General features: G+C 45.9%; 1 long non-coding RNA gene across 2 annotated transcripts; it reads left to right on the top strand.

Moving 5' to 3' along the window:
- Nucleotides 1-12,355: 12,355 nt before the first annotated feature.
- On the top strand, nt 12,356-17,307 carry LOC125615552. 2 transcript variants are annotated; one of them, XR_007346163.1, is made up of 2 exons: nt 12,356-12,459; nt 16,635-17,307. It is a non-coding gene; the product is annotated as an uncharacterized LOC125615552 (long non-coding RNA). The 2 variants fall into 2 exon arrangements; XR_007346162.1 differs by lacking the exon at nt 12,356-12,459 and adding an exon at nt 12,530-12,787.
- The last annotated feature ends 461 nt before the right edge of the window (nt 17,308-17,768 follow it).

The raw sequence follows: 17,768 nt of genomic DNA, 5'->3' as shown, positions 1-17,768 counted from the left end.
GAGAGATGGAGAGGGGGAGAGGGAAGGGCGGGCTCTGGAAGGTCGGAGCTTACACTCAGACTCCGACAATGACCTCTTTTCTGTGTCTCAAGTTGGAACTCAGGGCTCTGGCACTGCTCGTAGCTGGCATCCACCACGGAGATGAAATCCTGTTGGATTTGATACTTGTGTCCCCTTTGACTGCTGTGGAGGGGCTTTTAAGCTGCTTCCTAGGCCATGTGATGGCTCTGGATGGTTGCCTTAATGGGATGCGACCCAGTTCTCTGACATTACTTTTGTTCAGTTTGCTCAGAAAATAATGGTATGCTTGTTTGTGTTTTCTTTCTCTCCTTTTCCCTTTCCTTATCTCCCCCAAATGCAGGGGAAAAAAGAAAATAAAAGACAGAATTATAGAATTAACAGGCATTGAAAAGAGAGACTGAGATCATGAGTCACTAAACCAATTTTCCTGCCCAGAGGGTGTAATTCAGTGGTATTTTTATAAATGTGATGCAAGCTGTGGCTTTTGTGAAATGAGCCACATTATAAAAGGGGTGGGGATGATAATTGCTCATTAGTAAGAGGATCCTGTTTCCACTGGTAAGATTCATGTAATTTCGGTGGCTTTCATTCATGGGAGATATTTGTGTATAAAATACTTAGCTGGAAAGTAAGGCACAAGATGAAACCAGTACAGCCAAACAACTGTGGCCATCTACCCGCCTCTGTCTTTGCCAAGAATAGTCACCAGGAGGCGTGTGGTCTGAGCCACAGAAGAGCAGGCTTAGAGTACGAAGAAGATCTGGTTTGCTCTGTGATCTTCAGACATCAAATTTAACCTTTTTGGTTTTATTTTGACTTTATGTTAATTTGGTCAACTACCAGTTAACTAGTCAGGGTTTCTTTTTTAAAATGTGTAAAGTGATAAATGACAAGCTTATATTACATTTTTGAAGTAAAGCAAGGTAATGGTTGTTTATTTGGACATCTGGAGATGGTCTGATGCCTTTCAGGGCCCCTACTAATGTCTCAGAATTAACCAATCAATCCGTGTGTGTGTGTGTGTGTGTGTGTGTGTGTGTGTGTATATATATATATATATATATATATATATATATATATATGTACATCTGTATCTTACAAAATATCTGAGTCTAAATACTGACCTGGTAATTTAAATAAGTTTCTCTACAAATTGACTTTCTCCAAATCTTGGTATTGTTGTCTGTGAAAACATAATAATACCCCTCCTAGTGACTGAGAAAATGGAATTGGTATGGGTAGAAGCAAAATTCTTAGATTTCTGGGTCCCTCAAATAACTGAGTTGCTTTAAAAATCAGCCCAAGTAAAGCTTTTTCACATGTCTACTCCAAATAAGATATTTAACTAATAGGAATGTTTAGTTTGAGTGATTTCAGAACCAGGGAGGTGAGCATATTCTGTTTTCCGATGCATCTTCCTTCCACTTAAACCTGGAACATCAGATGTCCTTGGAGTGATTCTCTGGTGATGTGGGAGGGTTACTGCCATGTATGCTAGAAGTGCATGAAGGTCACATGCTCAAGTTCTGGAGTTGGGCTCACCTAGATTCTAACCCTGGCCTCACCACCTAAAACCGTGGAATCCTTTGGCCACTGAGTTCTAGACCTCCACATTCTGATTTGTCAAACACTGACGACAAGAATTTCCACCTGGCTGAGTCTGTCCGCGGATGCAGTGATGAGGAATTGTCCTCTAAGCATAGCGCTGACTGTTCTCACACCTTCTGTCATGGCCCCTCTTGCTCCCAAGGTCATTCTCTACCTCTGTCTAGTGCAGAAGCCTCACCTTACATTTCTTGAAACATGTGCTTTATTTGCCTCTTTGATGAAGGCTTGGTGCTTTCTCTGGTTTGCACAATTAATGATTTAGCATGGAGTTTCCCTCCCTTCCTTTGCAATGCGCGTGTGACAACAAGTCCCCCATCTGGTGTGGACGGGCAGGAGGAGTTTTTCTGGATCCTGTTGTGAAGACTGTGATTGCTGTGGGTGCCTCAGTTCCAGGCCCCTGGGCTTCCTGGACTTGGAAACTGGACCGCCAGCCCCTTCCTGATGGGAGTGTCAGAGCCCTCCCCTGTTCATCTGTGTGCCCCTCAGCTCCTTTGCTGCCCCCAGAGAGGCATCTGCATTTTGCTTTTTCATTGGCATTTTGTCTTACTTCTCCTTCCTGATTTCTGACACTTGAGAATTTCATTTTCCTCAGTTTGAGTTTGAAAGTATCTCGTAAAACTATTTTTTTTCTTTTCAAATATTATTTTTTTCCAGCATTCTGAAGTTCTGGGAGTGAGAAAGGCATTTCCTTCCATATCAATTCTCGAGCCCTTATTGACCAGGATTGGCTCTGCAATCAGACAGCTAAGCTTAGCATGAGGTTTTAATTCCGGATTTGGACCATCTCTGCATTATCAGGTACCGTGTCATCAACCTCACATTTATCAGGTGTTTGGTGCCTGAGGCCGGTTAGGCATAGACATTCCCGTGCTGTAGCTCCCTGGTGTTTTCTATCGAGCCCTTTTGGGAGAATCTTCCCCTCCTCATGAGTGCTTCCAGTGCCAGCTCATGCATCTGCAGGAGAACAGCAGGCCAGGCCCTGTTATTATCCACGCTGCAGGGAACCCTGAGCAGCGCTCGATGGAGGGGCTGGCAGCCTAGAATCAAGCTCCCTGGGTGCAGGGGACGTGTGCATTTCTAACATGAGCTTTTTCCTTTATGGTGTCAGCAGACTCTGTGACTAATATTCTACCAAATGTTACAAATATAGAGAGAAAAGTCAGAATTAGCATAATACAAGATCATTCATAAATCCAGGGGTTCAGTGAACAATGGGGGTGCAGCAGAGGTTCATAAAGGAGCACTCTGGTGGCTCCAGGTGCCACATTTTACCTTCCCATTGGGCTCGGTTGTTCCTTTTCAGATTGTCAAGACCAGTGTTGGAAATAATCCCGAGAAGCTCTTGGGGCTGTGGTTTTAGCTTCTCCAGGATCTTCTAAGTGTGCAGGCGGGGCACGGGTTAGGGGAGCAAATGATGAGGGAGGGTCCTGCACAGCCAAGTCTCAGCATTAAGACCTCGGTGCAATCCGTGCCTGTCGTGTTCCAGTGTGACACGTCCACAGTCCTTCACTGTGAGGCATTGTTCACTCTGTTCCTTCATGGATGAGAAGTGGGTTGACGTAAGGTGATGTTGTGACTAAAGTAGCAATGAGTGCTTCCTGCATGTCAGATGACCCCCTAAGCGCTGCACCCTGCCAGCACCTGGAAGGACTCTGAAGAGTGTTCCCCAAGGGAGACAGGCACACAAAGCCCTGCCGGGAATGCTCCAGGTGTGGGAGTGCTCAATGTGGGGTGTGGAGTGGGGGGCTGAGGCAGGAGCAGGAAGGGACCCTCCTGCTGTAAGGAGCCAAGGAGGGCCTAATTATGCTGTTCTGGCACAAAAGCAGCTATGGGCAGTATTTAAACAAATGGTGCAGCTGTGTTCCCATAAAACTTTATTTGCAACAGGCAGCAGGGGAGCATCCTTTGATCCGCAGGCTTTAGTTTGCTAAGCTGGATTCTAGGAAGTAGGAACCACTAACATATAAAAGAAAATGGAACACAAGGTAGATGTGGCTTCTTTAAATAGGCTTTCCCCAGCTGAGGTCAGAGGCAACAGCTAAATTGAGGCAGAGAGAAATGATTGTTTTTTCACTATGTCAAGAAGAAGGAGTCCATGGGAGCAATGGCCATATGTGAATATATGGCCATTCCTCTTCCCATGTTAACTTCAGGCTCTGGTTTGCTGGGTGAGACTGCCTATGCCTGCTGCTCAGTGTGTGACTCCTCACCACCCCTTCTATTCTTGAAAGCTTCCCTGTGTGGATGACATGTCACATATGGCCACCTAATTTTAAACCTAAAAAGGGTTATTCTGGAACTTCTGCACAAGGGGCAGGCACTGGCCCTAATCTTGCGTAGGTGTTGTGATGGACTGAGAAGGTGGTGAACATAGAACCACATGGTCTGGGTGGGTCCCAGTTCTGGTGCTGATTAGCTGGGTGGCCTTAGATGAATTGCTCTGCCTCTCCAAGTCAAGGTTTTGTCCTTTGAGGATTGACAGTAATGAGTCCTTCCTATATTATAGGGCTATCTGGAGACCATCTAAAGTGATTTATAAAGATTCATGGGGAAATTGTTTGTAATATATATCCAGAGGAAGAGAGTGAGAATTGAAAGTTGTGTGGGACCCAGAGAGGCCACAACACCATCTCTACTTCTTGTCACCCGGGAACCTTACACAGATCATTTTCTCCCTGAGTGTCAGGGCCTCCCTGAGGCTAATCCCACTACATTTTCAGAATTACTGTGATTGTTAGACACAGCGTGCATAAACTGTCAAGCACAGTGTCTGGCAGGTAGGTAGTACTTGGTAAAATGCAGTCGATATTTTTTGAACGATCACATGCCATATTGAAACTATTATTCATCTTTACTTCCACAGATGCCCAAATTCTTTGCTTCCAATGACTCTCTGCAGTGTCCAGATTCTCCGTGTGTCTTTTCCCCACTATTCTTTAAGCCACATCCACTCCTCAGCGTTCCAAAATCCTGATGATAATGATGATGATGGTGGTGGGTCTATATTCTAGGCCTCTCTGAATGAGACAGATTTCCTGTGGCCAAAGCTCATTCCGTCCGACTTTGGAGGCTCTGATGTGCTTCTGAACCCTTGGTTTCCGGGCCCATCCTCGGGTCATGGCGGAGATCTCAGTCTCCTCCAGGACGAGGGGGAAGCCTGACGGTGGGTGCCCGCTGTCTCTCCGCTGGTGTCTTACTTACACCCTTCTATCATGTTTGCTTTGGGGCCTGAAAATAATTGGTTGAAACTGCCACTCACTTTTAGCCTTTTTTCCAAGTTTGATAAGCATGTTGCACCAAATAACATGCACTATAAATGGCCCGAGCCTAATGAGAGCTCTTGTCGGACATGTGATCCATCCTCCTTCCTCCTTTGAGAGGGAAATCACAATCTTCCAAGACTCTCTTTCCAGTTTTACAGAATGTGGGTGCTAATTGAATGCAGTCTCATAAAATGGCAGCAAACAAGCTAATTAGAAATATTTATGGGCCTGTTAGTGAATATATGTCTAATTGAAATAACAAGGCTCTCCCTGAAGGGGGAAAACATGACTTTCGTTGTAGGAATAATTACCCTGTGCTGTTGCAACTGAAATAAGATAAACCCCTTTCTCCCCAGACCATATCCCCTTTTACGTGGTCAGACCAAGGTGTCCCAGAAGGACTCATTATTATTTTATTATTTATTTTTAATTCTTAAAGTCAAAACTACTCTTGCATATATTTCTTGTTCCTCTCAGATAATTCCCTCAACTCTTCTAGCTGATTCTTTTGGTGCTAATTCCATTTCTCTACATACCTGTTTATATTCTTTCTATGCAATTTCTGTTAAGTTTCTATATTTGTCAAAGTTACATGCAGAGAGTTAAAAGAGCCAAATATTTCTACAATACTTATTAGGAAAACCAATGTATCCATGCCATGCCCTCCCCCACGCTCCCCCATCTCCCTAAAAGAAACTATATTTTGTATTTATTCCTGTGTTGTTGTTTGGCATATTATTGCTTCCTATTTCAGCTTTAAACATTATTTATCGTCGCTGCTCTGGATGAGGAGAGTTGGGTTTTCCCTTCTGAGCACTCCAGGGAACAACACTGCGCACATGCCTGCTCTCTATTTCCTGTTCTCCACATAGTTTTTCGTAATATCGGATGGGTTGAAATTCTGCACATTATCAAGATGGTATTGAAACCGTTCATGGCTGAGCCATGCAATGTATTCTGAAGAGTTTTGCTGTTCTGACTAACATTTTTTTTCCCCACAGTTTTTGATTATCTTTGAAAACACATTTACTTAATTGCCTTTGGATTTAGAACGGTTTCTATCTTCAGATCTCCCCCATCAGTTCATGACCCGCAGCTGGATAGGTTCTCTCACAGCCGACATGTGTGCACTTTTCTCTCCTGGAAGAACCCGCCCCAAGTTTTCTGGCTCATCCTTGTCTGGCTCAATCACACCCTGAGATCTCACTTCACTTCTCTCATTTCCATCTTTACCTCTCTTACATGTTCCTGGGCCCAAAGCTGTTCTCCATCTCAATTTATTCCCTTATTTTGATTGGGCATATCCTCCTGTGGCTTCCTGAGGAAGGTAGAAACGTTCATGAAAGTTATTTGACATCTTGCATGTCTGAAAGTGTCTTTATTTGATTTTTGTCCTAAATTTAAAAAGCCATACAGGTTATAATTCTCAATTAGAAATCATTTTCCTTCAAAATTCCACATAACATTTTATCATGAAAACTTCTAAACACACAGACTAGCAGAGTACAGCCAGATGTGGTGGCCCATGCCTGTAATCCCAGAGACTCAGGAGGCTGAGGCAGGAGGACCAAGAGTCCTGGCAACTTGGTGAGATCCTGTTTCAACATAAAATTAAAAGGGTTGGGGATGCAGCTCAGTGGTAGCATGCCCCTGGCTTCTATCCTCCATAATAAAAAAAAAAAAGAAGAAAAAGAAAGAAAGTACCCACTTAATCCAACCTGCCAGCCTCAACAGGGATCAACATCTGCTACTCGGTTCAGCGTTCTCTCCAACCACCACTATCTTCGTTTGTTTTCCTGAAATATTTGAGAAGAAATCCCAAGAAGAAGCATCTAATTTCACCTCCAATTTATTCAGAAAGAATCTTCTCAGGAAAATGTAGGCATTGCCTTATGTAAAGCAAGACACCATGTCACATCTAAAAAACTAAGCCCATATCTAATTACTTTATTTAAATTAAATTCCAATCCTTGCATTTGGTTGCTGGGTTTCTGAAGTCTCTTAATCTCAAATCCACTGCTTCCCACGTTTACCTCCGGCTCCCTGTGCTGGTGGCTATTGATGCACCAAGACCTCCCTGCATCAGTGCTGCACTAGGCTGCTGGCCTCCTCCAGGTAGACTTAACCTTGTTCTCTACGTCCGTGTTTCTGTAGACCAGAACAAGGTTTAGAGCCTTTATTAGATTCAGGGTTGCTTCCTAAGAATGTTCTGTAGGCAATAGGGGCCTCTCACTTTTAATTTTCCCATGACTGAGAAGTTCTTCAAGTACAGATCGCTGGCTCTTCTGCGTGAGGTTCTCGGTCTTTTTACCAGTGGCTTTAATGTCCTCTGAGGGCGATTGTCTAAATCAGTGATCTCATTATGGAGGGTGCAGGTGGTGATTTTTCTATCATTCTTATTCACAAACGAGCTGGACATTTTCTGATTGAAGCACTCATCCTGCTCAGGAGAGCTCTGGGGTTCATACCAGAGGAGGTAGGCAATCCTTTCCATTTAATTACCAGTTTTCAGAGAAAGAGTGGTGCTGTAGAAACCTCTTCCATGACATGGATTTTGTTTATCTCTTATTTGAGTAGCTGAAGACTAATGTATTAATGATTGCCCTTTTAAATATTTAATTGTTTTTTAATCCATCGCTGCCCATCTGTATTTGATGCATAAATTGCCTTATTAGCCAGTGGAAACTCCTGCTCATCAGAAGGGAAAACACATTGATTCACTAGGTTCTTCAAACTGGTGATTGTCAACTCCTGTAAGTGAAGCGTCTTTTCCCCTCTGAGAGTCTGTATGATCTCTTCTTGGCTCCCCTGGTGTGGAATCTCACCACACCACAGCTCTTTCACACCCCGTCTGGACTTTCTCATCTGCCAGGTCAGTCCTTCCAGGATGGAACTGTCTGCATTCCAGTCTCCACAGCTTTTATTAAGACTCTGAACACTTTCCCTTCACTTTCTCTGCTCTTGTTAATACGCTTACTATTTAATTTTTGCATCCTTTATTTGCTTATTTCTCCTCCCCACTGTTTTTCAGTTTATGTCTATTTGTTTTCCTTTCTGAGAAATTTCCAAAGTTTAATTTCTTAAAATTCTATCGGGATTTTTTATTATGTCATTGATTTTAATTTCAAAGAAAATGTTTTATATTCTCTGAACACCTCTTTCTATCATGCCATTTTCCTTGTCCATGGGTCTTCTCTTGAGGAATTAATAACAGGGTTTTTTTTTTTTTTGAGAACAATCTGTTCTTCTTATGTAAGGTCAGGGTCTAGTCCATAAGACCACCCTCACTTCTGACACCAAGTAAAAATTTGAGGGTGCACAAGGAAATTGTCAGGTACAGTAATTCACAGGTAGGAGTCAGGACTCGCTGAGGCTGTTCCACTCAGGTGTGGTTCTTAGTGAGATGATATGGATTAGGACCAGCTGAGAGACACCTGGGTCAGAGTCCAGCGAAGTTCTGAACGCGGCACTTCCAGTTGTCCCCATGTCCCCTGGGCGTGGTCACCCCTCCTGGCAGCAGAGTGCTGATAATCAGGCCACCCAGAGCCTTCGTGGGGGGCTTTGATTAGGATACAGTCACCTAAATCCAGTCGCTGTTTTTGCAGACTCCATCCCCCTGGGGTTGAGTCGGGTCCTAAAGCCCCTCCTCTAAGTGACACCTCAGCCCTCTGTGGGGTCTAAGATCTCCAGATAAGCGATGACAACCTCATCAGGCAGAACTTTCCATAGGCTTGGCTATTGCTAAATCTCTGTTCTCTTCAAATTTTATTTTTCCTTCACTTTTTGGTGTTCATCTTCGATACTCTCCTCAAGTATCTGGGAGTTACTGCCATTTCTTATGTTTAAGAGCAAGGAAACACAAACTCAGGGCACACACAGGGGGTCCTGCGGATCCTGGTCTTCACAGGAGGGTTATTTTCCTGGATGTCTTTTGGATCCCTTATGCTATTGAATTTAGATTTAAAAGTTCCTTTGGACAGTCAGATTTTCTAGAGAATGCTATTTCCCACTGTTGCCTACGACATACGGGCCTGGCTGCGAGAATTCCAGGCTGAGGGGGAACAGGGCAGGAGCTCCAGGCAGTCTCTGCACACTCAGCCCCTGCAGGCACTGCATCCTGTTCTTGGCTGTGGTGGTCTCCTGCAGACCAGAGGCCCTCTGCTCCGTCTTTCCCTCAGAGGACACATGCTGATTTCCGGTAGAGAAGGGACCAGGTACTAAATGGAATTTCAGCCATACTTCTGTTCCCTGCCTCGTGTGTATCCTTCTACTCAGATCTGCCTGGTGCCAGTTCCCCACTCTTGACTAATCTGAGTTGTAATCAGGATAACTCCCAGCCTTTCCCACTGCCCACTGACGATGGATGGCAGGGCCCTACATGGAGTTATGAAGGCCATGCATTGCCGCTCAGTGGGTGAGCCATTTGTGACACAGCATCACATGCAAAGGGTCCCTGGCCTTGGGAAGCATGCAACAGGCTCAGGGACAGTCAGTGACCCAGCTCAGATTTTCTCGGACCTAAGACTGCATTACAACACATCCTTTCTATTTGATGTTGTTCAGAGATTTTGCTCCTATTTTATATTCTCCACTTGTATTTGAATTTAGGATTGTTTAATCTCTTTGCTCCTATGTTAGTGTAATTTGGCTGGAAGCAGAGTTAAATGTTCACCATCTTTAACTAGAATTCTCCTAACAGGTTTTCTATATTATAAAAACATAGCCTTTTGTATGTATGATCAACATTTAAAGCACGTGCATAATTTTATATCCCAAAAGGTCACTTTTCCCAAATTCTAAGCAGCCTGGAAAGTCATTGAGCTGGTGAAGGTTGTGATGGTGGCACGGCCACAACTTCACGGTTTAACCAGGAGTGATGGGTGGATGTACCTGTCTGCTTCCATGTTTGGAATCCTTAGGAGCTGCTTATTCAAGTGCAGGATGGGATGGGAGCAAGGGCTGCCCCGCGGGCTCTGCCTCTGAGAGTCCTCCTAGGTGCACAGGTGGATTGAACCAGGAACCTTGTCTTTGCCCGTCTTACCTCATGAAGAGGCAGTTTTGTGTCTCCAAAACCAGATCTGGCAGGAGCTAGCTGTGCTTGCTTGTGAACTGTCCGAATCTGACTTTCCCCCTGTGCTCTTCCCCTTTGTTGTGGGGTGACACACATGTGTACCATTAACATGAGATTATTTGTCCCTTGCACAAGTCCCTACTCATGTTGCATTCTTTGCAATGAGATTTAAAGCACACCACCACCACCACCCCCGCCCCGAGAGGCTGCAGACTTGGCCTTGCTCCATCCACACTGACCTGAATACATTTATCCAGCTCTTCTTAGCCATTGGTTAAGAGTAGGGGAGAAGCGAGTGGGTATTTATACTGAATACAGGGACTGAACGCTTTCCAACTCTGCTTTGTATGTGAATGTTCAGTGCAGTTGCCTCTCCGTTCTTGTCTGGGAGGAAAACATAGCTGTATGATTAAGATTGCCCGGAAATGCAGGATAAACATCCTCTGCTCCCAGTAGCTGAAGACATCTGAGAAGAACACATGTTTGGAAGAGGAAATGAGGAAAAAGCCTTTGTGGTGTCTTCTTATCCCCGTATGGGTGGAGGTGGTCCTTCTCATGTGACAGTGGTCTCCTGCATCAGGATCCTTTGGGAATGATCCTTTGAGTTTGTGCTCCATTAAAATGGAAAGCCACGACCTCAGCAGTCACGTGTCCCCGTGGAGAATGGAGCACAGCCTGTCTCGGCCAAGAGCATGGTGGTCCTAGACCAGGCACCTCACGCACACTCTTCTCTCACTATGTTCAAGTCCCGGGAACAAACGCCAGGCAGGCCAGGGACCTGTCCTCGTCCCTCCGCTTCCCCTGTTGGTCTTGGCTGTGGTAAAGGGAGGCCTGTGTGTCTCTTCTACTCCATCTAGTTCTGTGTTCACAGACAGGAAGGACACGTTTCCTAGGTAATGGTCACGTGTGGCCCAGTGTGGGAAGGAGGAGGGGTCTAGCATGCTGGGCAGACCATAGGTACTTCTATTTTAAAGAAGCAATGATGGCTGGCTTTATTTTGTACTTTGGAAACTATCATTCCTATTTCCAGAAGATTTCCATCACCCCAAACAGGTTCTTTGTACCCATGAGCAATAGTAACCCGTGCATGCCCTCATCCCCCCAGCTCCTGGGGACCCCCTTTTGCTATCCGTCCCTATGGACTTGCTGATTCCAGACACCTCACGAGTAGCATCGCACTGTCTCTGTCCTTTCAGTGTGCTAATTTCCACTTAGGACAGCAGTTTCAAGGTTTATCCAGGTTGTAGCCTGTTTCAGAACTTCATTTCTTTTTATGTCAGACTGACAGTCCATTCTATAGACATGCCACATTTTAATTATCATCCAGGTTATTGCCACCTTGAGATATTGTTCATAAAGTACAATGAACATTGGTACCCTACATGCATCTATTCAAGTTCCTATTTTAATTTTAGGGGATATACCTGGGAGTGGAATTGCCAGCTCATGGAGATTTGTGTTAAAATTTTTGAGAAATGGAGAGGTACTTTTAAGAGTAATGCTTAAATCTTTTTCTTATTGTGACACTGGAAGTATGAGGTGTTTTGAAGTTGTCTTGGCAGCATTTCTCAGCCTTTAAGGGGACTCTTTGGGCCAGGACTCCTGTTGGGCATTTGTACAGTTGGATGATTCTCCTTCTTTTATTCTTGGGATCCAAAAGAGCATAGTCTGTCCTGATGACCTTCACAGGACTCAGTAGGAAAGATCCTCAGGTGCAGGCTGAGGGCTGCTGTGCCTCCCAGCTCCACCAGCCTGACCTTCTGTGCCAGTTCACCACGTACCACAGTGCTCATGGGCACAGGGCGCATGGGCACCAGGAATCTTGTGGTGTGAGTAGCTCCTTTTCTTCCCTGTGCTCTTTGAGCATCAGCTTAATTTCCTGGCTGACTTCCCCCACTCTGTAGCTGAGCCATGATTCTGTTGGTGCAATGGTGGGGACTGGGGCAGAAGCCTGAAGCTGGGACGCAGGCTGCATGGTGGCCTTGGAATAAAGCTTCTTTGTTGCTGAAAAAATCCAGTAATTGCCATAAGGGAACAGCTAGTGAGTGTCTCAGACCTAGAGTCCCAGGAGATTTGGTTAAAATCTGAAACAATGGAGGCTTTTTAAAAAAATTGTTTGCGTAAGTATATCCCAATTATCGTATGGGCCATACTTATTACACTATTAAATCATTTGTTGTTTAGATGAAATTCAAATGTAACCAGGTGTGTTTTATTAGAGTTTGCCAAATTCGGCAGCTTTCTTTAGAGCATCAAGTGCTTGTGTGGCCCTCACTTTTCTTCGGCCAGTGTCCTGCCTGTCTGCATGGCTCTGTTCCTCCTGCACAATGCAGCTGGCCGTGGCTCTCGCGAGGCCAGGTCCTGGCAGGTATGGGCAGCAGGCGCGTCCACTGAGGAACTGGGCTGGAGAACTCCAGGAAGGCTGGAGGTGGCCGGTTCTGCTACCTGTTTTGCACAGACCTCACCAGCGCCCGGGATGAACGTACAGTGGATACGGTATGTGTGGGCCATGTGGAGCCCCTCCCACGGGGCTGGCTTTCTGCATGGGTCAAGGGGCATTGCCAATCTCCTCCCCCTGGGGAGGGGTGCCCCAGGCAGGGGCTGATTTTCAAGTCTGGCAAGAGCAGGCCTGATGGAAACCTCACCTGAAGGCCTAAGTGATCGGACGGTGTGTGCCGGCCCTGGGAGGGGTGGGCAGGAGGGGGGCACAGGATCTGCTGGACAGTCCTTCCCTGTGGGGCCTGGAGGCCTGTGCTCGCAGGCTCGGCTGTTGATCAGCCCTTGCACACCCCACTGCCAGCTCAGAATGGACTTCGGCCCTGAAGTGAGTCTTTGCATTTACAGCTTCTGCCCCCTAGTGAATTTTCCACTGCAGTTATTTCCAGCTCTGAGCTCGGGATACCTGAACCCTGTCTTGGTCTTATATTTTAAACCATTTAAAACTTGATGGTGACACCACAGCACTGGCGAGGTGGAGCCCGGCAAGTTTCCTCATGTCCAGATTGGCTTTCACATGACAGCTGATAAATTAAATTACAGTCATCTGTGGAGGAACGGATGAGAAATAATGACCTGGACACATGTCACAGTGTCACAGAAGCACAGAGCTCCCTGGGTTTCCTTTTTTACTTTCACACTTTTTTTTTCCAGATGAAAGAATTCCTGATATCTTCTCCCCACCAGGCTGCCACACGCCAGTGTCCAGCTTGCTGTGGGAAAGGGTGGCTTTTATAAACCAGGGGTGCCCTGAAAGGCATCCCAGGGACCATTGAGATTGTTTTTCAGCTTATTTTCTTTTTGACAGCTTTAAAGGGCCTTTTAAAATTGCCAGGAGAGTAGATTCATATTTTTATAATTCCACCTGCATAGCATTTTAGACACATTTATATTCCTGAAAGCATAATAATACATAACATTTAGCATTTAATTTATGACTCCTGCCACATCTGGTATAAAACTCCTTCTGAGGCAATAAATCAACCTCTTCATGTCAAATTGCCATTCATTCTTTGACCTCCTCCATAATTTATGGTTTGTGAGTACAAAATGGGAGAAGCAGCTTAAATCAAGTGGATTTTAATTAACAATCTTAGAAAATTCAGAAGAATATTTGCAATTTATTCATGAGGGGGAGAAGACTTCGTTGTTAGAAAGAGAGAGGGAAAAAAAAGGCTGCTCATATCCGTGGGTATAAAGTAAAATTCACTGTGGATGCTTCGAAACCACAACCTAAAGATTCTTCTCTCCTTTGAGTTAGAAAGACAGAGTGAATCTGATGGGAAAAGCTGTCCGACCTCTTCGGACAGAATCCATTTTCCAGAAGCTATTTCCAGGGCAGAGGGCTGGGTCCACAGAGCTCTGTGCCTAGTGCAGCTCTAACAGAGTCGCCTGGCTGTTGGCATGCCGCCTTTCATGTCAAACAATTTTATTTCTCAGCTTTTCACAGTGTGTCCTAAGTAGCTTCTCTTAGCATTGTCCTGTCCGTTGCCTTGGCAACAGAGCTGGTCCATTTAGACACCATTTAGGAGCAGAGGAAAAGCAGCAGCCGGCAGGGTGATGGGCGAAATTACAGAGAGCAAGCCCAACCCAGCCCTCGCCGGAGGAGACGCATTTTCTTCCAGGGCCTATTTTATTTTAATTAAAATTGAAAAGCTCTTTTAAACAAGGCCCTAGATGAAGCACAGGCAAGAGTCGTCCACTGTACAGCCGGTGCAGCTGCCTTCTCCAGTAATGTTGCCTCTCAACCTGAGTGGACGGCTTGCACTTTTTCAAGTAAACAAGGAGGGAAAACCTAGGGTGATGTGGCAGCTTCTTGTTATCCATCTGTGGATGTAGGATGGAGAGACACGACTCTTCCCGTGTGGGGAGTCGTGCGTAAGTGTTGCACAGGGGCACCTCCAGCTGCCCCATACCGTGATGATAGCTTATTTTACATATGAAAATACACTGATTTCAAGTATCATAGGTGGTATCCCTTGCCGTTCACCTCAGGTAGTAGCCATTATTTACACCTGCATCGCTAGGTAGAGAGCCACTTATTTCCAATGACCTTGCATGGATCATTTTGAGCTGGAACCAAATAAAAGTCTGGAAGTTTTAGGACCAGATTTTATGTTGGTAGCTGAATTTGCGCTTGTGTTTGCATTTGTTAGCTTTCCTGTGCACAGGACAGGGCGGGACAGGACGTAAGTTGGGAGTAGGGGCGATTTCCCTTGAGTAAATGATGTGTCAAGTATTTCTTATTCTCCAGGGTAAAAATGAGTTTATTTCTATACTGTGAATATTTGCAAATAAGAAGAGCAATACTTCTCTAGGGACTTCAAGGCAGCTTTAATATATTCACCTAAAGAAATTTGGACAAGGGAGCTTATTCTTATGGATGGAGAGAACTTGAAGGTACCGTCCATCCTGTGGTGAAGTCACTGGGTCATCTCAGGGTTTGCATCTTTTATGATGGCAGATGATCCCTATGAGCAGAAGCCTCATATTGGAGATATCAAGTCAGAAACACGGATTTATTATTGGAGATCTTCTTGGGAGGATTAATGTCCAGCAGGGTCCTGGATTTGATGACCAAGTCCATTCTTATGCTGACCTTCCATGATTCTGTTTCTGAGGATAGGCAAGTGCATGTTCTCCCAATGAGCCAGGTTTCTTGGAGAAAATGACCCTTCATTTTGTTGGACACTGTTATCTGGGAATATGCTCCACCTCTTTCCACAGGGGTTCTCTTTGTCTGGGGGAAAATAGAGATGTTTACCTTTCATAAAGATAAGAAGATGTTGACCTTATGAACAAATGCAATACAGATCCAGCATCCATGAATGTTATTGATCGCATATTACTAGGATCGTAGCGCTCCTGGGGTTTCTGCATGATCCCGTTTCCCTTCAGGAATGTTAGTGGAGCATGAAAACCATTCCTGCTGGGATCTCTGTGGCTAGATAACCAGATGCAGTTAATGCTGGTGTAAAGGGGAGCGGCAGCCTGCCCTGGCCATTCTCCCCTAAGGCTCATGGGAACAAGTGGCTGCACAGGCCGCCATTTCATGACTGGTGTTTCCATCACGCATACCATGGTGCCTGGACGGCCCTCTGCCTGAGAGCCGGAGTGCCGGAGGCTGGGGGCAGATGTCCTCCATCTTTCCATTATAGCAATATTTTGTTGAACAGACCAACCCATCTGCAGTCTGTTCCATCCTTTGACAGTATGTGCATCTGGAGAACAGCCCTGGGATTTGGTTTGTTGGCTGGGGCCCTTTGGTGAGCAGGGAGGAGGTGTGAATCCCCTGGGGGCTGCCGATTCTGGGGAGAACCACACAAGCTGTCCAGTAGTGAGCACCCCGTTTTCCTCAACAGGAGAGACCCTGAATGTGGAAAATCCCTGTGCCCTGCAAATGGCTGCAGCGGAAAGCATTTTCTATTCTCCTGCATTCTTCTGGAATTTTCTCCGTGTCTTGCCTCTCTGTTTCCTGAGCTCTGAATTTGATTCCTTGGGTTTACCTTGAGCAAATGATGACCTCTCCTGGCCTCCTGTTTTCTCCTCTGTGAAATGCGGATCCCCAACCCTAGTGGAGTGTCCCCTTAAAGGCGCTTTGATTTCTGCAGGGAGGGGGTGGCATGGCACCTACGGTCACTGATTCTGCACCACCTACACGCTCAATCTGCCCCAGCCTGGCTCCATAAGCACCTGAGTGCTTCTTAGGGTGTGTAGGTGGCACACGGCGGGTGGGAGGCTGCTGGCTTCCGCAGTAGCAGTGTCCTTGCTGTTTTTGTCAGGACTTGGCTCCTCTACAGGGGGTCTCTGGGCTTTGGCACTTTGGTGGTGGGAAGGGAAGTTCTTGGTGGCTGGGGCTGGTCCTGCGCCTTGTAGGCTGCTCACTCACCGCCAGCATCGCTCTCCCCTCCATCCCATGTCGTGACAAACACACACGTCTCCGGACCTTGCTCGGTGTTTTCTGGGGATGCGGGTCGCTCCCCATGGAGAACCTTGCTCTACACTCCACTTCAATACTTTCCTGCAGTTTGCGGGGAGGGTGGTGCTTGAAACTGGGTTTCTGTAACTTAGCGGGTAGCCCCCAAGGTTGGAAGCAAATCCAAGACTGTAAAACCCCGTTTTCAGGTCTGAGTACAGCTGGTGACGCGGCCTGACTTGGCATTGTTTCCCACTAGGTTGCTGCTGCCTTTCTCAGAGAACAAACAGGAACTGCTTCTGCCCCTGAGCTGCCCAAGAGGAAGACCAAGGGAGCTGTTGGGCGTACCCCAGGTTGACAGCTCGAACCGTCTTGCTGGACGTGCAGCTCCCACTAACGATGCTCTGTCTTCCTGGAAAAGCTCCCTGCTCACGTGCAGCTCCTCTGCTGGTCTGTCTCCCACAAGCCGCCCACTGATTCTTCCCCTGCTCGGTGACACAGGGCCTGCACTGGGCTGGGCAGGCGGGTCTTACAGACACAATGCGATGGTTGTAATTAAGTCATAAAGCAATCAGAAGGACCCTGGCTGAAGTGACCATGAGACCAAGTGTTACATCCATCCCAGGAGGCCAAAGGACCAAAGGATGTTGAAAGATTTGGTGAATTATTCTGTTTTCTGACTAAAAACGCTGGGCGTGTGTTCTGAAAAGCGTCATTCAGTGTTGATGGAAGATGGTCTTCTCTCAAAAAGGAGCCATGTGTTTAAGAATTTTAAAATATTAAGGATCCATTATTGTAAGAATTTAAAATCCTCAAACAAGTTGCTACTAACACAAAACCATATCCATTGAAAGCAGAACTCCTTATAAAATTAGAATTTAACTAATATCTTCACCCTTCCAGAGAAAACTAATGTAACATTAGGAAACCAAGGGAAAAAAAGTAAAAACTAGAATCAAAGATGTTTCTTGGCAACCAGACAAAACTCCACAAAACATATGCATGGAAGCTGTGTGCTACTCAATTAAATGATTGATTTCTTCACCTTCACCTCAATACACATCCATTGTTTGACCATCAGTTTGGATCTGGGGAGCAGATTGCACAGGGTGAGTCCCAGGTCTCGGGTCTAGGAGAGTGTCCAGAAGGGGGCTTGTTGGTTCCCCTGGTTATTTAGAGGAGGGAGGATCATGGCTGGAAGATGGATAGACTCTATCTCAGGAGGCCTCAGAGTAGGGACCCTTTTACCTGCGTCTAAAGACAGGATTCTTGACAATTCTGCACCAGAAGCTAGTTGAAATAAGACAGATGGAGCCGGTTTGAGCAAAAGGAGCACACAGCACTAAGGACAGCACCTCCTACGTGGGAGTGTGCCATAGGTGTTACCTACACT

This window comes from Marmota marmota, unplaced genomic scaffold, assembly GCF_001458135.2.
Source record: "Marmota marmota marmota unplaced genomic scaffold, marMar, whole genome shotgun sequence".
Classification (NCBI taxonomy): Eukaryota; Metazoa; Chordata; class Mammalia; order Rodentia; family Sciuridae; genus Marmota; species Marmota marmota.
Note: the sequence above shows the minus strand (reverse complement) of the source record. Positions and strands in the feature narration are given on the sequence as shown.